At 47.0% G+C, this 19,973-nt stretch overlaps 1 protein-coding gene across 5 annotated transcripts in view; it reads left to right on the plus strand.

Annotated features, from left to right (window-relative positions):
• Positions 1-5,332: 5,332 nt before the first annotated feature.
• The window catches only part of SIPA1L1 (signal induced proliferation associated 1 like 1), a 185,697-nt gene continuing 171,056 nt past the window's right edge, over positions 5,333-19,973 (plus strand). For all 5 annotated transcript variants that reach the window (XM_069951189.1, XM_069951192.1, XM_069951193.1 and 2 more), the window contains exon 1: positions 5,333-5,554. The gene's annotated coding sequence lies outside the window, so the exon portion shown is untranslated. The remainder of the gene's footprint in view (positions 5,555-19,973) is intronic.

Here is a 19,973-nt window from a genome sequence, read left to right on the forward strand (position 1 = left end):
AGCAATACATTACCTGTCTGGGCTTCTCCTCCGCTCCGTCTTCCTCCCCGGGTCCTGCTCGCAGCATCAGCTTCGGTGCGGCCTGACTGAGCTGTCAGACCACTCAGTCAGGCCGCTCCGGAGCTGCTGATGCTGCACGTGGGACCCGGGGAGGAAGACGGAGCGGAGGTAATGTATGCTGCTCTGCTTGAATCGTTGGTTGCCCCCGTGCATCGCTACGGCCAGTGATTGGCTGAGCGGTCTGTCAGTTCAGACAGGCCGCTCCGGAGCTGCTGCCGCGCGAAGAAGACCTGCAGCCTGAACAGGTAAAGTTGCCCGCCGCACCTGCTATTCCACGTAGCGATGCACTGTTGGCGAACGATGATTTTAGGTTTAAACCTAAATGAACAATCAGCTGATGACACGATCACTGGCTGATCGTTCTCTCTATTCCACCGAGCGATAATCGGCCAAATGGGACCGATTATTGCTCCTGTTAAATAGGCCCCTAAGACACTAAAGCATAACTTATTTTTCTATATAAAGAGCCATATTGTAAATTGTTCTCTGTAATGGCGTGCTTCATTACAGAAGCATGTGTGTGTGTTCTTATGTAAGAATACTGGCACAATGCATGTTGTACTTAAAGGGGTTCTCCACTTACTAAAAGCCTCAACTCCCAACAAAAAAAACAAAGTTTAAAAAATGCATATACTATATATATATATATTTATTTAGAAAAGTAAAAAAAACAGGGCGGATAGGGATATGCCTGATTTTCTGCCTGCTTTGGTAACTAGAATTACTATCAGGACTATGTAAAATGACCCGATCATCATATAGATGGCACTGTTGCTTTGCAGTATGGCGAACATCCTGGCATCTGTAGCGTTATATCGTTGTTTGCATAGGATGTTTCCATGGCATGTATCAGGAACCGAGAACAGAAATCCCACAACTGGGTGAGTACATTTTATTTCCATTAAAGTTCAGAAAGTCACTGACTGCTGCCAAGTCAAGTACTGGGATCAATTTCAGAGGTCAAATCTACTATCAGTGGTAGGGCAGGGTAGGCAGCTGCTATGGGGCCCTTACAGTTTTTTGCTTTGGGACCCCGTGAATCCTAGCTACGCCCCTGTCTACTATAACTCTATAAACTTGTATTGGATTTCTCTTATTGTGCATCCTAACCCCATAGCTGCCTCATCCCACATACATAGGTGACATGACAGATAACACAGCGCTAGGTGACATCCAACATACCGGCACGGGAAATGCTCTGAGTGTGGCGTCAGCAGCCAGAAATATTTTTATAGGAAACCGGATGTGAAACGATCAGCATCATGGTGTAATAAGTCGATTTCTAAGTCCTATTAGCAGGGAAGAAAAAACATTACAGTATTAAGTAACGTGCAAAACCACACCCAAACTGGGGACAGGAGAAGTGCTGTTTCTGGAAGAAAGCGGCCATGTTTTTCCAAGCCCTTTAAGAAAGGAAAGCTAATAGTAATATATTATTGACAGCAATGTCCTCCTGTCTACGCTATTGTACTATACTATGGTAAACTAGTGCATTTTTTCCCTTCACTTCAAAAATGGGAACCCATCCTATATCTTTAATACTAAATATTTGTGATCCTTAAAGGGGTTGTCCCACAAAGCACAATTTTATAAAAATCAGATATGTACCACATACATATATAGATAGGAGCACGGATGTGTTGTTTTCAAGCAAAATTACATACATCGCTGTACCGTTTTTCTCCCCCATGAATCACTTTTTTGATCCTTTCTGAACTGTGCCATATGACAGCGCACACACTTTCCCACAACCCTCCTTTATTTCTCATATTGTATTGGTTCGAACCTATTCATCTCAATGGGACAACCCCTTTAGCTATCCAATGGCCAATTCAACATAAAGCAATAAGATTTGCCGAAAGAAGAGAAAAGAAATAGTAAAAGGAAGTGGAATAGAAAAGAGGAAGCCAGGTGGGTTTGGGTGTTGGCGTCTGGAACGTGTCACTAATTACATATCTATGAAGTGCCTGGTGTTATATAGAGGAAGAAGTCTGAACACAGTCATACAGGAAGACTGCGAAACACTCTCATATTTGGAGGAAACGTGACACCTCATTCAAGTAAAAGTGAAAAGTTCTGACTACTCAAATTACTCATGATGATAGAATACCGGCCCTGCTACCTTTGACTTTTAATTCACAGGTGTCAAAACTTGTGCGGGGCCCACAGCACCTCTAGGGGCCCAGAGAGGGAGAGGGGCCCGGTGTTCTAATGTTCAGCCTGCTCGCTGTAGTGCAGGGTGACTGGGGTGAACATCGGAAGACACAGGGGATGGAGCAGGACCTGCAGATGGAGAGAGGAAAAAAAAGGGTGAAGGACCTGATCACATGACCCACAGGTCCTCAACCTTACAATGTGGAGAGCAGCCCGACAGAGAGTAAGAGGGAGAAGACTGAGCTGTAAGTGCTGTGTGTTAGGGTGGTATTACACGAAGCGATTTTTTTCAATTAACGATAAACGATCTCCAACGATCGCAATAGCGGTTGCCTAATAATCGTTCGTTTTACTACACGGAAAGATTATCGGTTATATTGGAGCAACAAAATTCAAGAACACTCCCCTTTCAATTTGCGAATGAACAGGGAACGGCTAACGACATCTTATTCAAACGAACGATGTGCGAACGATGTGTAAAAGACAAACGATAAAAATAGATTCAAAACCTATTAAACGACCAACGACCAATCGTTCGTCGTTTAATCGTTGTCTACTATTACACTTAAAGATAATCGTTCAAATACGACCGATTGAACGATTATTCGAACGATAATCGCTTCGTGTAATACCACCCTTAGTGTCTGAGTGTGTCAATGTCAGTCAGTCAGTGTTTGGTTCAGTCTATCAGTGTCAGTCAGTGCCTGTGTCAGTCTATCAGTGTCTGTGTCAGTCAGTAATTCTGTGTCTGTATCAATAATGTGTGTGTCAGTCAGTGTCTGTGTCAGTAATGTGTGTTTGTGTATATTAGTGATGTCTGAAGTGATTGTGTATAGTGTATAGATGATGGGTGCATAGTGTATGGATGATGGGTGCATAGTGTATAGATGATGGGTGCATAGTGTATGGATGATGGGTGTATAGTGTATGGATGATGGGTGCATAGTGGATGGATGATGGGTGCATAGTGGATGGATGAGGGGCCTGCTGAGGCTCTGTTTCCCGAGGGCCCACAAAGAACTGGAACCAGCCCTGTCTGGGGCCCACTAGAGGAAATGATCCTGGAGGGCCCACCATTGAAGAGCCAGTAAGAAACAACCTGTCAGTCAGTGTTACTGCAGGTTCTGAGCTGGGGGCCCACAGGAGGATCTTCCGGTTCTCCGGTGGCCCAGTCCGGCACTTGCAGTCAGGGTGGTCTGACTCGGCGTCCCCCTGTACTGTAATCCTGCACATCCATCTCCCAGTTCTTCAGAATTGGCCCAAGAGCAACACGATGTGTAATGAGCCCGAGCTGCGGATGACAGAAAGTAAGAAACTTCCAGCCATCTCCTGCTGCATACAGCGCCTCTCAGCAACGCGCTAAGAACTGACGGACTATTTGCAATGCTAAGGAGGAGGATTCTTTCCCCCTCTCTCTAGGTGGGATGTATGCCCAGAATTGCTGGATGACTAGTAGGCTTGTATGTGGCGGATACGTCAGATAGCTGCCTAGGATGAGTGGGATGAGATGTATGATCTACGTGTGATCGGACGGGAAATGTCAGCGGCGTGCTCAAATTCGTGAAACGTCAGATAAGCGTTGGATCTCATCATGCACTTCTTATTAACGTCACATTCAGACACACGGGGTCCGTCACCAGACGACTGAGGAAGCCGTGACAGTAGTGATGGACTTATAACGGGGTCTGGTGGAGTATCTATACAGTAAGACTAGAGATCATCCGGCCCTCCCGCAGATACCTGTGCCCCCCCCCACTTGCTGTTAGCGAGTGTAATAGCACAGGCAGCGAGCGGGGAACGAGGAGAAAGCATCCTTTATTTAATTAGACCCTTACTCTGATCACAGGTGCTGATCCTCACATTTAATGACTAGGTCATTAGGTCATCAATGTCAATCTGAAAAAGGGTGATAGAAATGCTAAACAGATCGGTGTATTACTTACATCATTATGTTCAGCCGTTCTCCTAATATGCAGGAGAATAGGATTCTTGCCACACCCCTTTCCCCGCCCTCCAGCTGCTGATTGACAAGTGACTGCCTATACACAGCATGGATAGATAACTGCCAATCAGCAGCTGGTGGGCGGAGTTTTCTACTTCTCATGAATATCCAGGACTACTGTCCAGGATTTGCTGCTGCTCTGGACAGTTCCTGACATGGACAGAGGTGGCAGCAGAGAGCACTGTGTCAGACTGGACAGAATACACCTCTTCCTGCAGCACATACAGCAGCTGATAAGTACTGGATTTATGACTGAAAAAATATCAGATATCGATTGTGGGTGACTGTCGTGTCACCGTCGTGTTATTCTGTGATGTCATAGTGTGATATTGAGACAAAAGCAGCCATGTAGCCTGAATCTTAAAGAGACTCTATCGGTAGGTTTATGGCGTCCTATCTCAGGGCAGCAGAGAAGCTGAACAGAATGATATATCACCTACACTGTTCTGTGCAGCTGATCCAGAGATCTCCTCCTGTATAACATGGACAATAAGTAGTCCTCTCCACTGTGTGCATGAGCTCAGTAGTCCTGGATATTCATGAGCAGCAGAAAACTCCACCCACCAGCTACTGATTGGCAGTTATCTATCCATGCTGTGTATAAGCAGTCACCTGTCAATCAGCAGCTGGAGGGCGGGGGGGGAGGGGTGTGGCAAGAATCCTATTCTCCTGCATATTAGGAGAACGGCTGAACAGAATGATATAAGTAATACACTGATCTGTTCAGCATTTCTGTCACTAGTTTATACTGCTCTCATTTAGATGGAATAAACCTAGTGACAGATTCCCTTTAAGTGCTGCAATGTGACCATATTCACATTACCCAACCGGTGCCGGTCCCGGCTTTTAGAGCATGCTGGGAGTTATGGTTCTGCAGCAGTTAATGGGGCAGTGACAGCAGCACAGAGGATTTTTTGCATGCACGATGCCTGAGCAGGCTCCGGGGTCGCCAGAGGTCCGTCTCTCCTTGGGAAGTAAGAGGCAGAAGTTGCTCCTTCCACGGTGATGAGAGCGAGGAGGCGTGCGCTGTTGCCATGGTAACCCGCGCCGCCCCCGGTACCGCCCGTCGCCATTTTGGGCCAATGGGAAGTCTCGCGAGAATCAGCCGCAGGGGCTCCCAGCGCGAGCGGGCGGGGAGTAACTTTGTTCTCAACTTGTGTGATCGGAGAGCGGAGAGCGGCTGGGGAGGGAGAGGCCGCGCGGTGTATCGGGGCTCCGGGAGCGCCCCAGGATTGCTGAGGGTGGGCTGCGGGACGTGTGCTGCCCCCTGCTGGATTATTGTGTGCACGGGAGCGCAGCCTGCAGGAGGAGCAGCCGCCGCCACCACAGGAGCCAAAGGTAACAGAGAGCTGCGGCACCGGGAGAGCACGGAGAGAGCACGGAGGAGCGGAGCCCCAGCAGCCTGCAGCACCGCATCCCCCGACACTGGATACAGCATAGACTGACCCAGTATACAGCAGCATCATACCTATATACTGCATCCCCGGACACTGTATACAGCAGCATCATACACTGTATACCGCATCCCCGGACACTGTATACAGCATACACTGACCGAGTATATAGCAGCATCATACACTATATACTGCATCCCCGGACACTGTATACAGCATAGACTGACCGAGTATACAGCAGCATCATACACTGTATACAGCATAGACTGACCGAGTATACAGCAGCATCATACACTATATACTGCATCCCCGGACACTGTATACAGCATAGACTGACCGAGTATACAGCAGCATCATACACTGGATACAGCACTGACCGAGTATACGGCATCATCATACACTATATACTGCATCCCCGGACACTGTATACAGCATAGACTGACCGAGTATATAGCAGCATCATACACTGTATACAGCATAGACTGACCCAGTATACAGCAGCATCATACACTATATACTCCATCCCCGGACACTGTATACAGCAGCATCATACACTATATACTGCATCCCCGGACACTGTATACAGCAGCATCATACACTATATACTGCATCCCCGGACACTGTATACAACATACACTGACCCAGTATATAGCATCATCATACCTATATACTGCATCCCCAGACACTGTATACAGCATAGACTGACCCAGTTTATGGCATCCCGGACACTGTATACAGCAGCATCATACACTGTATACTGCATCCCTGGACACTGTATACAGCAGCATCATACACTATATACTGCATCCCTGGACACTGTATACAGCATAGACTGACCCAGTATATAGCATCCCCGGACACTGTATACAGCAGCATCATACACTATATACCACATCCCCAGACACTGTATACAGCATACACTGACCGAGTATACGGCATCATCATACACTATATACCGCATCCCTGGACACTGTATACAGCATAGACTGACCCAGTATAAAGCATCATGATACACTATATACTGCATCCTCCCCGGACACTGTATACAGCACAGACTGACCCAGTATACAGCATCCTCATACACTGTATATAGCATCCTCCCCGTACACTGTATACAGCATACACTGACCCAGTATATAGCATCCACCCCGTACACTGTATACAGCATACACTGACCCAGTATATAGCATCCTTCCACCCTGTATACAGCATACACTGACCCAGTATATAGCATCCTCCCCATACACTGTATACAGCATACACTGACCCAGTATATAGCATCCTTTCCGTACCCTGTATACTGCATACACTGACCCAGTATACAGCATCCTCCCCTACACTGCCCCAGTATACAGCATCCCCATACACTGTATACAGCATCCTCCCCGTACACTGCCCCGGTATACAGCATCCCCATACACTGTATACAGCATCCTCCCCGTACACTGCCCCGGTATACAGCGTCCCTATACACTGTATACAGCATCCTCCCCGTACACTGCCCCGGTATACAGCATCCCTATACACTGTATACAGCCTCCTCCCCATAGACTGCCCCGGTATACAGCATCCCGATACACTGTATACAGCATCCTCCCCGTACACTGCCCCGGTATACAGCATCCCCATACACTGTATACAGCATCCCCATACACTGTATACAGCATCCCCATACACTGTATACAGCATCCCCATACACTGTATACAGCCTCCTCCCCGTACACTGCCCCGGTATACAGCATCCCCATACACTGTATACAGCCTCCTCCCCATAGACTGCCCCGGTATACAGCATCCCGATACACTGTATACAGCCTCCTCCCCGTACACTGCCCCGGTATACAGCGTCCCTATACACTGTATACAGCATCCTCCCCGTACACTGCCCCGGTATACAGCGTCCCTATACACTGTATACAGCATCCTCCCCGTACACTGCCCCGGTATACAGCGTCCCTATACACTGTATACAGCCTCCTCCCCGTACACTGCCCCGGTATACAGCATCCCTATACACTGTATACAGCCTCCTCCCCATAGACTGCCCCGGTATACAGCATCCCGATACACTGTATACAGCATCCTCCCCGTACACTGCCCCGGTATACAGCATCCCCATACACTGTATACAGCATCCTCCCCGTACACTGCCCCGGTATACAGCGTCCCTATACACTGTATACAGCATCCTCCCCGTACACTGCCCCGGTATACAGCATCCCTATACACTGTATACAGCCTCCTCCCCATAGACTGCCCCGGTATACAGCATCCCCATACACTGTATACAGCATCCTCCCCGTACACTGCCCCGGTATACAGCATCCCCATACACTGTATACAGAATCCTCCCCGTACACTGCCCCGGTATACAGCATCCCCATACACTGTATACAGCATCCTCCCCGTACACTGCCCTGGTATACAGCATCCCCATACACTGTATACAGCATCCTCCCCGTACACTGCCTTGCTATACAGCATCCCCATACACTGTATACAGCATCCCCATACACCGCCCGACACACTCTGGTACCCTCGCACTGTACACGGCACCATCACACCCTCACATACTGTAAAGTCGCTCTTGGTGAACAGCGCTTCATTTTGCAACCGTTTAATGTAGGGATTGGCGGGTGCCCCCCATCCTGCTGCCCCCCATTACACAGCACCCCCGGCTGGTGAGGGCATATAGCAGTCATGCCCCCCTCACAGCAACGGTCAGCACTTACATAACTATATGATGGGCGTCATTGCCCTGTGTGCCACGCTGCACTCACCTCAGAGCCCGCAGTGCCTCTACATAGCCCACCACCCAATACCCGCTGCACCCGGCTGTGCGCCCCCTCACATAAGTTTTTGCACACCTTTTCCCCCCCCCCCGGCACTGACATCAGGCACTTCTGACCCTCATTATCAGTACCAGTAGCCCCTGCCATCTCCTGCACTGGGCACCCTACATGTGATGTATCCTGCCCCTAGTGCCCATCCGGTACCCTGCAGTAGCTGGTATGTGCCCGGGAGACAGCCCTCTAATCTCATACACAGCTGTGTTACACCGCCGGCCTGTCACCGCGCTGTGATTTATTACATTCCTCCGGCCACCAGCAATCTGTCAGCACGTCCCTCCATGCACACAGCTCTGTGCTCTCCATCCACACAGGCACACACATCACATCCACACAGGCACACACACCGCACACACATCACATCCACACAGGCACACACATCACATCCACACAGGCACACACATCACATCCACACAGGCACACACACCGCACACAGCTCTTTGCTCTCCATCCACACAGGCACACACATCACATCCACACAGGCACACACACACATCACATCCACACAGGCACACACACCGCACACACATCACATCCACACAGGCACACACACCGCACACACATCACATCCACACAGGCACACACACACATCACATCCACACAGGCACACACACCGCACACACATCACATCCACACAGGCACACACACACACACCGCACACAGCTATCTTCTCTCCATCCACACAGGCACACACTGCACACACACATCAGCTACACACATCACATCCACTGCACACACACATGTGCACACACATCAGCTACACACATCACATCCACTGCACACACACATGCACACACACATCACGTCCACCACACACACATCAGCTATACACACATCACTTCCACTGCACGCGCACGCACACACGTCCACCACACACACACCTCATTTACTGCACATCGCACATACTGCTGCCTTCTGCATTTTGCAGTGTGCTGGGGGGGGGGGCAGTTTGACCCCTGTGATGTGGGATTTCATGCAATTTCTTTGCCCTTTTTCTTGTTGCTTTTCAGACTGTTCTTGAACAATTGTATTTCTACTTGTCACTTGGTGTTCTAGAACTCACGTCTCTACTTGTCATACTGTTCTATAGCTGACGTCTCTATACTAGTCACTCGATGTTCTAGAGCTGACGTCTCTATACTAGTCACTCGATGTTCTAGAGCTGACGTCTCTATACTAGTCACTCGATGTTCTAGAGCTGACGTCTCTATACTAGTCACTCGATGTTCTAGAGCTGACGTCTCTATACTAGTCACTCGATGTTCTAGAGCTGACGTCTCTATACTAGTCACTCGATGTTCTAGAGCTGACGTCTCTATACTAGTCACTCGATGTTCTAGAGCTGACGTCTCTATACTAGTCACTCGATGTTCTAGAGCTGACGTCTCTATACTAGTCACTCGATGTTCTAGAGCTGACGTCTCTATACTAGTCACTCGTGTTCTAGAGCTGACGTCTCTATACTAGTCACTCGGTGTTTTAGAGCTGACGTCTCTATACTAGTCACTCGATGTTCTAGAGCTGACGGAATCTGCTGGGTTGGTGTCGCTGGTGCAGGAAGAATAAACTGTGGTTATGTGTTTTTAGGTTATCAGCAGGTTTTGTTTTAATGGTATTTTGTAGTGATGTCATCAGCTCTATGCGATGATGTCATCAGCTCTATGTGATGTCATAAAGTCTATGCAAAGATGTCACAGAGTTGAAGTCACGTCTTGTTTTGTAACATAGGGAAGGTAGCGACCATTTTTACATGGCTGCCATAATCCTAGGAAGGTAGGTCTTAAAGGCTACTCCTTCTATCACAAGGAGAGAGGTGGACAAACATTTTTTTAACCCCTTCAGGCTGCGTTCACACTGTATCTTACTTTTCGAACCAATGCCAGAGTGGACTCGGGAGGAATAAGGGTGTCCTTCTCTGTGTGTATAGAAATAAAGAAGGTTGTGTGCCCGTGGCCGCCCTGACCTGCCTGCCGGTGGTGTCTCGTGAACAGCGCACCGTCTGTCTGCCGCACCGGCCTCTCTCGTTTCTGCCGCATTCACAGGAAAACAACATCACTCGGCCGTCTGAAAGAGACTGACTGTGGCGGCCGGGGCGGCCGGCTATGTAATCCGGATCCAGGCTTATAATGGCCCCTCGCTGTATAGATGATTGAGGTGGAGGGTCAGGGCGATTGTATTGAAGCTCATACTAAGAGCCACTTATTCTGAGGACCCGACTGATATCGTATAACACGCCAGCAGCGAGGAGGAACCATTAATCATTCCGCCTCTCATAGTACAACACCTTCTTTGTGCTTATAGAAAAGATAGACCGCATAGGAAAGGCAGAGATTGGGTAGTAGGCGACCGTCAAAGAACTTTGGTTTAGTTTAGACTCTCGGCCCTCCGGCTGGTGCAAAACTACAATTCCCATCATGCCTGGACAGCCGAAGGCTGTCCAGGCATGATGGGAATTGTAGTTTTGCAACGGTTGGAGGCTTGCAAGTTGGACACCAAAGTCTAGATCATCCTGCAATGACGCCGAATGGGCACACGAGACCCTCGCTGTAATAATCAGCGGGCGTCCGAGTGTCGGGATCGCAAATATCAAAAACTTCACCGTTTCAAAAATCTTTCCAAAACTTTATTCCAAAAAAGTACGTTAAAAAAAGTGAAAAGTAAAAAAGTGCACCAATGCGTTTCGGGAACTCATCCCATAATCAAATTTTACAAATGTTTTTGCAATAAATTTTTGTAGAAATTTTTGGAGCTCTTTCCGGGTGGACGGCCCGAGCTTTGTGTCTTTACCCGCTCCATTACGTGGGGATTAGCGTCCTGTTTGGGACATGTTCACGCGGTGAGCGGATCTTTTCTGTAGTTTGCGTTCCTGGGGCTGGGAGCCTTGGCTAAGGGATAAGTGTAAGGGCTCTATGACACGGGAAGATTATTGTGCGAAAAATCGTTTTATTGTTAGGGTTGTTACACGGAGCGATAATTGGCCAAATCGGCCCTATCGTTGATATAGGTTTGGACCTATAATTGTCAGCCACCGATCGCGCATCGCTACGTGTAATAGCGGTGCGCGGCCGGTGGCTGATGATTTGCAAACTGCATACATTACTTATCCATGGTCCAGGGCTCCTCCTGCGCTCTGATTCTCCCCAGGTTCTGCGCGCTGCAGCTTCAGAGCGGCCTGTCTTAGGTGACAGGCAGCTCAACCAATCACTGCCCGGGACCACCGCAGCCAGTGATTGGCTGAGCAGCCTGTCAGCTGAGACAGGCTGCCCTGAGTCTGCAGAGTGCGGGACCACAAGAGGAGCCCTGCAGCCTGGATAGCTAATGTATGCAGTTTAAGCAAGGGCTGCAAGGTCATTGGTAACAATGTCCATGCAGCCCTTGTTAAACGATTATCCGGCTGTGTAAACGAGTGCCGATCTAGCAGATCAGCACTTGTTTAAAGTTATTATTGGGCCATGTCATAGTACCCTTAAAATTTAAAGTGGTACTCCAGCGGGGGTGGGGGTGGGGCACTTTTTTTGCTGGGATCGGGGAGGAGGTGGCCGAGGGATAAGACGTCCACTCACCTCCCCGGTTTTCATAGCGATTTATCTTCTCGTCTAAACGTCTATCGTTTAAAAGAAAAAAAAAAATCAGTAACTGTCGTTGGCTAAACGACCGATTTAGCGATTTATTTGTGTATATAAAAGGAGCCTTAGATCGTATGGGCTGCCCATTGAAGAGAACGGCCGTCTGCTGCCATAGCTGTCGTGAAAAATCCTGATCGGCCACCATGCTCTTTTAATAGGCGATATCGCACCAAACCATTATCGGCCACTTGTTTGGTGTAATATGGGGCATAGTCGTGTAAAAGCCCGGTTTATAGTCGGCAATGTTCAGGTGTCATGCAAGGATGTCCCTTTAAGGGTACGTTCACACTTACCGGATGCGCAGCGTATTTTCCGTTGCAAATCCTCAGCAGATTTCATTTAAATAACTCAACACAGCATCAAATCTGCAGCGGATCCTGTAGGTGTGAATGCACCCTTAATTTGGGAATGAAATGCGTGGCCCTTCTGTGCTCTTCCTCTCATAGGTGTGAACTTACCCTCAGGGCTAATGAGGCTTTAATCCCTCCATTAGCCGCTGCCCCTGGACATAAAAGCCTTAACCAGTCCAACCATTGTTCTCCTCCATGGGGACTGCCCCAATGGTAATCGTAAATCATATCATCCCACTAGATATTATAATCGACTACAGGTCCTATTAGATGAAGCGATTTTTACCGATTAATCATAAACAATCGCATTGTTTATTGTTAACCTGAAACCGTTCACCATATTGGGGTATGTTCACACTAAGCGAATACAGCGAAATTCTGTGGCGGATCTCCACCGTGCTCAGTGTCCTGTAGTGAGTGAATGGGAGGGCGCTCATGCGTCCCGTTCCTCCCCTTTCGGCGCAAAGAATTGACGTGTCACTTCCTTAAGCGGAGAGCCGCTGCAGCGGAGGAGCGCGCCCCCTCCCGTAGACGGGCAATGACATACTGAGACAGGCGGGATCCACGGAGGAAAGCTCCGCCTTTTTTACTATTACACGGAACGATAACCGCACGAATCGGCCCTATCCGGCCAATTATCGCTCCGTGTATTAAACACAACGATCGGCCGATGACAACGATCATTGGCTGATCGTTGATATAGGTTTGGACTTATAATTGTCAGGTGCCGACCGCGCGTTGCTACGTGTAATAGCGGTGTGCGGCTGACAATTTCCAAACTGTATACATTACCTATCCATGCTGCAGGGCTCTGCAGCATGGATAGGTAATGTATAGAGTTTAAGCAAGGACTGCAAGGACATTGGTACAGTCATAGTGACGGGTATTGGTAGGTCTTCAATATTAAAGGGGGGGTCCAGACTTAGAAAAACATGGCCGCTTTCTTCCCGAAACAGCGCCTCTCCTGTGCTCAGGTTGGCTGCGGCTTTTGAGGCTCAGTTCCATTGCAATGAATGAAGCAGAATTGTAATACCACACACAGCCTGAGGACGGGGAGTGGCGCTTTTTTTGCAAGAAATTAGCTGTCATTCTTCTAATCCCAGATAATCCCTTTAAAATGAAATTTAGACAGTCTCCCCTTTTTGTTTTTAAAACAGAAGTCAGCCCAGTTTCACTGAGCTACAATACCAGACCATAATCTACAACGCTTTTTTTTTCTAATTCAGGAAAAACCCCTTTAACATGTCCCTGTCAATTGCAAAAAAAAAAACAAAAACTTTTGACACCTTACAGAGGTCTGGAAGTTCATTAAAATGAACCTGGAGAAGCACCTGGCTGTGCGCTTCTCTCTCTGGCTTCCTTCATAGACATGAATTGAAGCCGATCTCCTGCTGTGAGATGGAGAGTGAAGCGCTCATCTGTGCGCTTCTCCTGGTTCTGAATACACAGACCCCCATCGGATTGGAACACCTTTACTATTGTGCCGTAGTCGGTGTGAGGTAAGGAGTCCAGGAGCTTTCCCAGTCCTTACTGACTGTTTCTACGTCTCCAGACTAAACCAACTAGGTCAAACGCCGCGCGCCCGGGGAATGGATTCTTCTTATTGTTCTTATTGTTTTAGGCTAAAGGCCAGTATAGAAAAAGCACAACGTCTGAAGAAAACCTGCCCTGCGGGCGCATACTGCGCAGTCTACTCGCACACAAGCCGCAAGCTATATGTCAGGACGTGATGAGCGGATAGCAGGTCTATAAGCATGCTGGGATGTGTAGTCCTCAGCAGCTGGAGCCTGGTGTCTCTGTGAGGTCTGAATTATCTCCGTAATTCGTGTTCCGGGCCGCAGCGCCGCTTTGGGAATGCTGGAAAATGCTCTTTGTCAGTGTTTCCCTTTTTAATTTCCCGGCGGTGTTGTAGAGTATTGTTTTATACGGAATATATAATGCACCAGCGTTGTTAGGCGGCGTTACGCGGTGACATTTGTGAGGAGACTGCGGCTTAAACAAAGGGTAAGCAGCGGAAGCCGAGGAACAAAGACAGAAGGTGCCGGCTGGGGGAAGACTGAGGGAGAGCCGAGAGGTGGCGGGGGACACTCTCTATGGGGCCATTTACACAGAAAGATTATCTGCCAAAGGCCCTATTCCACCAGACGATTATCGTTCAGATTATCGTTAAATCGTTCGAATCTAAACGATAATCGTTCGGTTGCAATGCAGTTAACGATTAACGACCGAATGAGAAATCGTTGATCGCTTTATAAGACCTGGACCTATTTTTATCGTTGCTCGTTCGCAAAACGTTCGCAAGTCATTTGCATTGAATAAGACGTCGTTCGCAGCAGATACGAACGCAATAGCGAAGAAAAACGATCATAAGCAAATACAATCATAAGTAACTATTATCGTTTCATGGAAATGAGTGAACGTTTTCAGGTCTTTCGCAATAGCGGTTGTTTGAGATCGTTAATCGTTAACGATTATGCAAACGATAATCGCCTGGTGGAATAGGGCCCAAAGATTTGAAGCCAAAGCCAGAAACAGACTTTAAACAGAGATCAGGTCATAAAGGAAAGCCTGAGATCCATTCCTGGCTTTGGCTTCAAATCTTTGGCAGATAATCTTTCTGTGTAAATGGACCCTAATACAGTCACTGCTTGCAGCAAGGATGTTCCCTGAGTAATATAGGAATTAGGGAATGAGGATTCAGAAACCCGCCTCCTTCCGTGGTTTATACCAGTCTTTAAAGGGTAACTCCAGTGAAAATCTTTTTCTTTCAAATCAACTGGTTTCAGAAAGTTTGTATAGATTTGTAATTTACTTTAAAAATCTCAAGTTTTCCCATACTTATCAGCTGCTGTATGTCCTGCAGGAAGTGGTGTATTCTTTCCAGTCTGACACAGTGCTCTCTGCTGCCACCTCTATCCATGTCAGGAACTGTCCAGAGCAGGAGAGGTTTTCTATGGCGATTTGCTGCTGCTGCCGTTAAAAGGCGTATGTATCGGAATAAGGCCCATTAGTGACCACCGTGAAGACATGTTCAAATCAACAGATGCCAGAAAGTTAAATAGACTTGTAATTCACTTCTATTAAAAAAATCTAAAATCTTCCAGTACTTATCAGCTTCTGTATGTCCTGCAAGAAGTGGTGTATTCTTTCTAGTCTGACACAGTGCTCAGGAACTGTGCAGAGCAGTAGCAAATCCCCATCAGAACCCCCTCCTCCCCCGCTCTGGACAGTTCCTGACATGGACAGAGGTGGCAGAAGAGAACACCGTGTCAGACTGGAGAGAATACACCACTTCCTGCAGGACATACAGCAACTGATAAGTACTGGAAGACTGGAGATTTTTAAATAGAAATAAATTACAAATCTATAAAACATTCCAAAACCAGTTGATTTGAAATGTAAAGATTTTTACTTGAGTACCAGGAGCAATGAGGTCACGTGCGTTCATGTGTTCAGGCCTGTGATTGGCTGCAGCGGTCATGTGAGTGTATGACATCATTGGTTTGCAGAATACTGATCTAAGACCACTTCTGGAAGGTGACGTGAAGGGACGGGTTTCGGTGTTGAATGATTCTCTTCTTCGGGTCCTGTATATAGACATGCACTGCCACTTCTCTATGTACTATCTTATTTGCTATATATCACACAGCCGTTTCCTGCTCCCTGTATACAGTGCTAACACTCCCTGTGTGTACAATGACCGGGCCGGAGATTAGCATGGGTTTATGACCGGCTCCCGAGAGGCCGTATTTCTGTTTCTTTTCCTTGTATACATATTTTAAGGAATGGTCTTCCCTTTGCAATATTCTAGCTAATGCTGCCATAGTGGCAGAATGGCGTCCCTGGTGTGTCCTTCCCCTCCCAGTACGGAATGGTTTCTTACTGGGGGTCATTGTTGAGCTTCCTGTATGAAGTGCACAGACTGTTTGATGTAACCTGATTCCATTAACACTTCTGGAGGCTAAAAAAGAGCTCACACTTAGGTAAGAGAAACCACATAATGTGACGCATCACGCCAGGGGGGAGGAGGACTGTCCAGACTTATAGAAGCCGAGGAAACACTGTAAGCGAGTCCACTCCAGTCTATAATATGATGACTAATAATGTGTTGTGGCCCCGGACCTTTCCCTGATGGCAGATGGCAGGGGATTAGGTATGTTAGAGTATAAGGTGGTGTCTGGCAGTGGTTTACCATTGAAATTAATATATATTCTTGCTTGACACTAGTTGTCAGTGAGTAAACAAAAACATATATGGCTGGGGATGGTGTTAAAAAAAAAGTGATACTCTTCTCCCCTGGTCCCCCACAAATCCCACTCCAATACTCCCAGTCTCCACTCTTTGTTTTTCCGATGATGTGTTGTCTCAACAGAAACTTGCCCTCTAAGGGCCCTATTCCACCGGACGATTATCGTTCAGATTATCGTTAAATCGTTCGAATCTGAACGATAATCGTTCGGTTGAAATGCAGTTAACGATTAACGACCGAACGAGAAATCGTTGATCGCTTTATAAGACCTGGACCTATTTTTATCGTTGCTCGTTCGCAAATCGTTCGCATTGAATAAGACATCGTTCGGTCGTTCGCAATAGATACGAACGCAATAGCGAATAAATAGCGAAGAGAAACAATTGATCGCAATTACGATCATAAGTAACGATTATCGTTCCATGGAAATGACCGAACGTTTTCAGGTCTTTCGCAATAGCGGTCGTTTGAGATCGTTAATCGTTAACGATTATGCAAACGATAATCGTCCGGTGGAATAGGGCCCTAAGGGCCCTATTCCACCGGACGATTATCGTTCAGATTATCGTTTAATCGTTCGAATCTGAACGGAACCTATCCTCCACCAAACCTTGAAAAGCGATAGGTAGAAGTAGTTCTTTGGATTACTATACGTTCTGTGTCAAAAAAATTGTTGTAAACAAATGTGTAGCGATTATCTCCTGATCCAAAGAGAAGAACTATTTCTACCTATCACATTTCTAGGTTTGAGGGAGGATGGTTTCCTGCCAATCTATTTTCTACAGAATGGGGTTTCAAGGTTTAATGGAGGATGGGTTCCTGCCGTTCTCTACAGTTACATGTTAATACATTCCATCTGTCAAAAGATTAACATGTTAAGGTGCGTTTACACGTAACGATTATCGTGCGAATTTGCGCGATAACGATCGATTTCGAACGATAATCGTACGTGTAAACGCAGGGAACGATCAAACGACGATCAAACGAGGAATCGTTCATTTTGATCTTTCAACATGTTATCAAATCGTCGTTCGCAAAAAATTCGCAGATCGTTCCGTGTGAACAGTCATTTGCCGATTTAACCAATGTGTGAGATAGGCTTAAGCGATCGCAAAACGATTTTCCGTACGATATATCGTACCGTCTAAACACTGATCGTTAAAAAAAAAAATTGTTACTCCGACATTGTTAATCGTACGATCGGGCCAATTATTGTTAAGTGTAAACGCACCATTACTGTAGAGAATTACGTAATAGATGGGCAGGAACCCATCCTCCACCAAACCTTGAAAAGTGATGGGTAGAAGCAGTACTTTTCTGTTGGATCATGAAATAATCACTACACGTTTGTTCACACCAACTTTTTGACATTGAGCGTATAGGGATTATCTCATGGGCCTAAGAGAAGAGCTACTTCTACCAATCACGTTTCAAGATTTGGTGGAGGATGGGTTTCTGCCCATCTATTACGTCATTCTCTACAGTCCTATGTTAATCTCTTTGACAGATGGAATGTATTAGTCTGGTGTAGAACCATGTATTTGTCCCCGACCCTGCATGATTGACACATACAGAGCCCAGGTGAGATTCAAGAAACTCTTCATATCTATTTACTTTCCTTTGTTAACACCAGATGGTCAAGAAGCCAATGGCATTGTTAGGCCTTACACTGGAGGCCTACTACTACTACTACACTGGAGGCCTACTACTACTACTACACTGGAGGCCTACTACTACTACTACTACACTGGCGGCCTACTACTACACTGGCGGCCTACTACTACACTGGCGGCCTACTACTACACTGGCGGCCTACTACTACACTGGCGGCCTCCTACTACTACTACTACTACACTGGCGGCCTACTACTACTACTACTACTACTACTACTACTACACTGGCGGCCTACTACTACTACTACTACTACTACTACTACTACTACACTGGCGGCCTACTACTACTACTACTACACAGGCGGCCTACTACTACACTGGCGGCCTACTACTGGCGGCATCGGATTCTGCACTGTACGGCCCTGTTTTTATTTAGTAACTTCTTGGCGCGGGGTTTGGTTGTGTTATATGTCATCCGGTTGCACAGATGTTTCACTAGGACACTTGTCATGATTTGTGACTCCGCCGGGGTTGTTTACCAGCATTGGTTTCAGCTTATCACATTCTGCAGGACTCCAACAATGAAGGGAAATTAGTGTTTTTTTTTCAGTGACCATGTTTTTTTTTCCCCTTTTCATGTTTGCATGGTTGTATTCTCTAGTTCTCACGTGAATCCAGAAGTCTTTTGTAAGACATACATAAATCTTAGGGTGGCTGCTCTAGGGACATGGCCTAGCAAATGCCATAGTAACATTTTTATGTAGTTTTATGCATTAAAATTTATTTAAGAATTATGATTATTGAAGCCTTCATAGCCTCTACTGGTTGTAGCTGTGGAAGAGCAGTGACAGTAAGGGCCCGTTCACACTATGGAATCATCAAATTCTGCCTCCTGTCTCTTTCAAAGGGAGGTCTCACGTTCGCTTTGGCTGTCCAGGCATGATAGGAATTGTAGTTTTGCAACAGCTGGAGGGCCGAAGGTTGCCCGTCCCTGGTCTAAGGCCTAAAATCTCCACATTGTCAGTAATATCTTTAGATTGGTTCCTTTACATATTGTTCTGCAGGGTTGAGCAAACCCTAAGATGGTGAAATCTGCTCGGAAATATGGCATTACCGCTTATCCTTTGTTGGCAGTGTTCCTCCTGAGTAAACATGATACGGTGTTGGGTATTAAGCCTATTAGTTCAGATTTGATGCCATTGATTAAAGGAAACGCTGCACGGTGAACGCTGCACGGTGCCTAATCTGGAGGAGTGAAGTTTCCCTGCAGCGCCTCCGCAGGGAAAATGAAGCATTACCCCTCTCCACCCTGGTTCTGTAACGTAGGTCCAGAATAAGATGGCCCCAGATTTTTTCAAAGTTATTTGAAAAGTGTAGAGCTGCCATGGTAAAAGCTGATTTACTGATGGATAGGGTTAACACCTGCCGCTTTGCTATAGGAACTTTTTGGTAGGTATACCGTATCCGCACATTGGCATATGTTGACATTTATAGAGTCGAAATGTATGTGCCCATCGGAGGCATGGTACACCACGTACTGTGTTCTCTTCCTTGTGTTTCCAAGGTGATGTGACTCATAGTATTAAAATCTCTTGAAGTAAGAAAATGAAATACCATAGAGCAGAATTCCCTTTATACAAAGGTTAAGCCTACTCGTCTATATGGACACAAGCCTT

Source organism: Dendropsophus ebraccatus, chromosome 13 (genome assembly GCF_027789765.1).
Source record: "Dendropsophus ebraccatus isolate aDenEbr1 chromosome 13, aDenEbr1.pat, whole genome shotgun sequence".
Lineage (NCBI taxonomy): Eukaryota > Metazoa > Chordata > Amphibia > Anura > Hylidae > Dendropsophus > Dendropsophus ebraccatus.